General features: G+C 43.5%; 1 long non-coding RNA gene across 1 annotated transcript; it reads left to right on the forward strand.

The window, feature by feature from the left end:
- Positions 1 to 4,422: 4,422 nt before the first annotated feature.
- On the forward strand, positions 4,423 to 5,385 carry LOC125180976 (uncharacterized). The gene is made up of 3 exons (XR_007159974.2): positions 4,423 to 4,552; positions 4,649 to 4,725; positions 4,924 to 5,385. It is a non-coding gene; the product is annotated as an uncharacterized lncRNA (long non-coding RNA).
- The last annotated feature ends 509 nt before the right edge of the window (positions 5,386 to 5,894 follow it).

Consider the following 5,894-nt stretch of genomic DNA (forward strand, 5'->3'; position numbering starts at 1 on the left):
ACTGAAAGTGGTGGGAGCATAGGGACTATAGAAATCAAACACCAATAGGACAGAAAATGAAGAGAGTCCTCCAAGGCCAGAAGGATCAATGCTCTTTACAAGCAGACACACTATATAACTCTTTCTCACAAAACTGAACTAGACTTGCAACAGAAATAGCTACTTTTCTTGGCTTTGCCATGTTTTATTCTGTATTAGATGACCATGCACATCTGTATTAGAATATTTCATTAATTTTAAAGGAACTTTCCTTCAGTTTCCATGTTGTATTGCTTTCTATGCTGGTTTTGGCTGGGTTAGAGTTAATTTCCTTCACCTTAGCTCTTACAGTGCTGTGTTTTAGATTTGTGATATAAACCTCTGTTCCTAACATACCAAAGATTCCGTTGTTGAGTGGTGCTTGCACAACATCAGGGCCTTCCTTGTGGAGCACTGCACCAGTGGAGCAGCGGGAGGGGACACAGCCAGGTACAGCTGAGCCAGAATAACCAAAGGGATATCCCATACCATCTGACATTATGACTATCAATAAAAGCTGGAAGGAGAAGGAAGCTGGAAAAAGAAGGAAGGAGTAAAGGGGCATTCAAGTTATGACATTTCTCTTCCCAGGTAACCATTACACATAACGGAGCCTGCTTTCCTGGAAATGGTTGAACATCTGTCTGCTGATGGGAAATAGTGAATTAATTCTTTATTTTGCCTCGCTTTTCTACACAACTTTTATTTTACCTATTAAATTGTCTTTGTTTCAACCCATGACTTTTCCTACTTTTACATTTTCAGTTCCCATCCAACTGTGGACAGGAGCAGCTGTGTGGAGTCCAGCAGGCTGTCAGTTAACTCACAACACCTTCTTGCACATCTTGACTAAAATGCTCTTACAGTCAAAACTTTGTTTCAGTGTCCAAACTGATAGGTCTTACATATGGTCATAACCAGGAATAGCTTGGTATTATAAAAATGTAACCTATGTTTTGGCAACTAAGAACCTATATTTGAAAATTAGAAAGGTTGTAATGTGATGTTGTTGACACTATTTGGGCATCTGTAGGATTATCATGACTACCAATTTCTTTACATGGAGAAAAAAAAATAAATCATATTCTATTCCACTCTACTTGTCTGTCCTTCAGTTGCACACTGTCACTCACACATCTTGCTAGATTTCACAAAGATGTGAACCTCTGATTAAAAGATTTATCTGTTAAGTGGGGTGACTCAAGGGGTACAAGGAATTTGCCAGCATATGCAGATTAAAAATCAGGAAGGCCAAAGCCCAGTATGAGCTCAACCACGTCACTATGGTTAAAGATAACAAAAAATGTTTTTATAAATATATTAATGTCAAGAGGAGGGCCAAGGAGAATCTCCATCCTTTACTGGTCACAGGGGGGAACATGACTACAGAAAATAAGAAAAAGGCTGAGGTTCTTAATGTCATCTTTACATGTGTCTTTACTTGCCAGACCATTTATCCTCGGAGTACTCAGCCACCCAACCTGGAAGTCTGGGACAGGAACAGAAGAAAACCCCACAGTTCAGGTGGCAAGAGTTAGAGACCAGCTGCCCCACTTGGACTGTCACAAGTCCATGGGGCCAGATGGAATCCATCCAAGGGTGCTGAGGGAAGTGGCGGATGTGATTGCTGTGCTGCTTTCCATCATCTATCAGCAGTCATCATCATCCGGGGAGGTCCCATATGACTGGAGACTTGCTAATGTGATGCCCGTCTATAAGAAGGGTCTTAAGGAGGACCTGGGCAACTGCAGGCCTGTCAGCCTGAACTCAGAGCCAGCAAAGGTGATGAAACAGGTCATCTTGAATGCAATCACACAGCACATGTGGAACAACCGGGTGATCTGGCCCAGTCGGCATGGGTTCATGAAAGGCAAGTCCTGCCTAACAAATCTCATCTCCTCCTGTGACCGGGTGACCCATCTGGTGGATGACAGGCTGTTGATGTAGTCTACCTAGAATTCAGCAAGGACTTTGACACGGTCTCCCACAGTATTCTCCTGGAGAAGCTGGCAGCCCATGGCTTGCACAGGTATGCTCTTTGATGGGTTAAAAACTAGCTGGACAGTTGTGCCTAGAGAGTGGAGGTGAGTGGAGTGAAATCCAGCTGGCAACCAGTCACCAGTGGTGCTCCCCAGGGGCTGGTGTTGTGGCCCAGACTCTTTAAGATCTTTATTGATGATTTGGATGAGAGACTTGAGTGCACACTCAATAAGTTTGTAGATGACACCAAGCTGGGGGAAAACGTTGATCTGCCAGAGGGTAGGAAGGCTCTCCAGAGGGACCTGGAAAGGATGGATTGATGGGCAGAGGCCAATGGGATGAGGTGATGAGGTTCAACATGGATAAATGCTGGGTCTTGCACGTTGGTCACAACAACCGATCTGGATAGGCTGGAGCGATGGGCTGAGGTCAACTGTATGAAGTTCAACAAGGCCAAGTGCCGGGTCCTGCACCTGGGGCGCAACAACCCCAAGGAGAGCTACAGGCTGGGAGATGAGTGGCTGGAAAGCTGCCTGGCCGAGAAGGACCTGGGAGTATTGGTTGATAGTCGGCTGAATATGAGCCAGCAGTGTGCTCAGGTGGCCAAGAAGGCCAACAGCATCCTGGCCTGTATAAGAAGCAGTGTGGCCAGCAGGTCTAGGGAAGTGATTGTGCCCCTGTACTCAGCTCTGGTGAGGCCGCACCTTGAGTACTGTGTTCAGTTTTGGGCCCCTCGCTACAGGAAGGACATGGACGTGCTCGAGCGAGTCCAGAGAAGGGCGACCAAGCTGGTGAGGGGTCTGGAGAACAAGTCTTAGGAGGAGCGGCTGAGGGAGCTGGGTTTATTCAGCCTGGAGAAGAGGAGGCTCAGGGGCGACCTTATCGCTCTCTACAGTTACCTTAAAGGAGGCTGTAGCGAGGTGGGGGTTGGTCTGTTCTCCCGCGTGCCTGGTGACAGGACGAGGGGGAATGGGCGAAAGTTGCACCAGGTGAGTTTTAGGTTGGATGTTAGGAAGTACTTCTTTACCGAAAGGGTTATTAAGCATTGGAACGGGCTGCCCAGGGAGGTGGTGGAGTCACCATCCCTGGAGGTCTTTAAAAGACGTTTAGATGTAGAGCTTAGCGATATGGTTTAGTGGAGTACTTAGTGTTAGGTCGGAGGTTGGCCTCGATGATCTTGAGGTCTCTTCCAACCTAGAAATCTGTGAAATCTGTGAAACCTCATGCAATGCTACAGACTTGGGGCAGAGTGGCTGGAAAGATGAGCAGAGGAAAAGGATCTGAAGGTGTTGGTTCATGCTTGCCTGAACATGAACCAGCAGTGTGTCCAGGTGGCCTAGAAGGCCAATGGCAACTTAGCTTGTATAAGGAATAGTGTAGCCAGCAGGACGAGAGAGGTGATCATCAGTCTCTCTGTACTTTGTTCCGATGAGACCGTACCTCGAGTACTGTGTTCAGTTTTTGACCCCTCAGTACAAGAAGGATGTCGGGGCCCTGGAGCGTGTCCACAGAAGGGCTATGAAGCTGGTGAAAGGTCTGGAGCACAAGTCCTGTGAGGAGTAGCTGAGGGAACTGGGGTTGTTTAGTCTGTTTGACTCTGAAGAAAAGGAAGAATATACGCTACATCTACCTAATACATTTCCAATTTCATAAGTCTGAACAAGTATGTCATGCCAAAGGATTAGAAACAACTTATTAGAAATCACAAATGTGATGAAACTCAGTAGTGGCAAACAGCCACGACAGTCATAGTTGGTTAAAACCTTAGCTAATGACAAAGAATCCTATGTTTTTAAGTGACAGATTTATGCAGACAGTGGTGATATTTCTGAGCTAGTATTGGTCTTCTCACATCTATCAGGACTTATGATTTCTCACATAAATTTTTTGCAAAGTGTCCTGTAGAAGCCAAATAATTTGTGACAGGCATATCTGTAAATATGTGGTATTAGAATTTATGCGTATTAGAATTTATAATGCTCATTAACAAAGCTATCTTTAGGGAGGAAGAATCCTTATGGAAAAGAAAAGGCTTGTAAGAAACTCATTAAAGTAATTTATGATGTCAGTATACACATTTTCTCTTTGTGCTTGCTGTAGTAAAGGAGCCACTCCCCAGTTATTACAGTTGAAATGGAGTGTCATTCTGAGGGCAGATTGAACCTTTTATTTTTCCCCTTCCATATCATTGAAGATATTCTTTAATTGCAGAAATAATTCATAGAATTTAATTGATCCTTTTTACCATATAAACAAATTCCAAAAAGGAAATTAAACAAAAGACAAAAATTATTTGCAGTAAGAAATGCATTGATATGGTTTTCCATGAAGCGACTTAAACTGTTAATTATGATGTCATTATGAGTCACATATCCACAGAGCAAGTGTTTTAGCAACCTGTAAGCCTGAAAGAGATAATAATATAGAATGAACAGTTACCACACAGTCATAGCATAACTGAGGTTAGAAGTCACTTGTGGAGACCATCTAGTCCAACTCCCCTGTCTAGAGCAGGGTCACCTATAACAGTTTGCTCAGGACAAAGTCAAATCAGGTTTTGAATACCTCTGTGGATGAAGACTCCACAACCTTTCTGGACAACCTGTGCTACTGACTGATCTCTCACTAAAATATTTTTCCTGTATTTCAGCTTGTGTCTGTGGCCTCTTGTCCTGCCGCTGGGCACAAATGAGGAGAGTCTGGCTCCATCTATACTTCCCACATCAGGTATTTTGAAAAGGACAAAATTTCCCTGAACCTTCTCTTCTCCAGGCTGAACTGTCACAGCTCTCTCAGACTCTCCTCATACGACAGATGCTCCTGTCCCTTCAACATCCTTGTTTTTTTATTTTTTATTTATTTTTATTATTATTTTTTTTTTTCCACCCGACTCTCTCCACTATATTTATGTCTCTCTTGTACTAGGGAACCCACAGTTGTGCCTGGAACTCCAGATGTGTCTGTCTCACTGTGCAGAGGAGAAGGCAACACTCCTGTTAATGCAATTCAGGAAACTGCTGGCCTCTTTTTCTGCAAGGGTGCATTGCTGGGTCACAATCAACTTATTGTCCTTGGGGATCTCCAGTTTCTTCTCTGCAAAGCTTCTTTCTGGCTAGCTGACACTCAGTATGTATTGGTGGCTGGAGTTATTCCTCCCTAGGTGCAGAACTCTGCATCTCCCTTTTGTTGATATTCTTGAGGTTGATTTTGTCCCATTTCTCCAGCCTGTTAAGGACTCTCTGAATGACTGCACACCCCGCTAGTGCCACTCATCCCAGTTTTGAATTATCAGCAGACTTGCTGAGAATGAACTCTGACCCTTCATATAAGTCATCAATAAAGATTAAAAACTGTATTGCACGCCATATTGACACCTGGGGTACTCCACTAGTGACTGGAATCAAGCTGGACTTCATATTACTGATCACAACCTTCTGAACTCTGTTCGGCCAGATTTCTATTTACCTCACTGTCCACTTGTCTAAACATTATTATCATAGCCCAGACAGCTATGAGGATGCTACGAGGAGCAGTGTGAAACTGTTACTATAGTGGATGAAGATAACCTGTGCTCTCTCCCAATCAAACTAGTCTTCTCATCCTAGAAGTCTATCATATTGATTGGGCATGATTTCCTCTCCATAAAGTAATGCGGACTTATTCCTAATCACCTTCTTGCCCTTTATATATTTTGAAATGGTTTCTGAAATTATTATTGTTATTGTTTTTGTTATTGTCATTGTTATTGTTGTTGTTTTTTTTTTTATTATTGTTGTTATTTATTTTCCCTGTGACTTAGCGTAGGCTGGCCAACCCTAGATCTTCTTTTTTACCACTCTTGAAGATGAATGACTTCTGCATTTTTTCCAGTTTTCAGAAAACTCCACAGATCACGA

The sequence above is a fragment of the Anser cygnoides genome, chromosome Z, assembly GCF_040182565.1.
Source record: "Anser cygnoides isolate HZ-2024a breed goose chromosome Z, Taihu_goose_T2T_genome, whole genome shotgun sequence".
Taxonomy (NCBI): domain Eukaryota; kingdom Metazoa; phylum Chordata; class Aves; order Anseriformes; family Anatidae; genus Anser; species Anser cygnoides.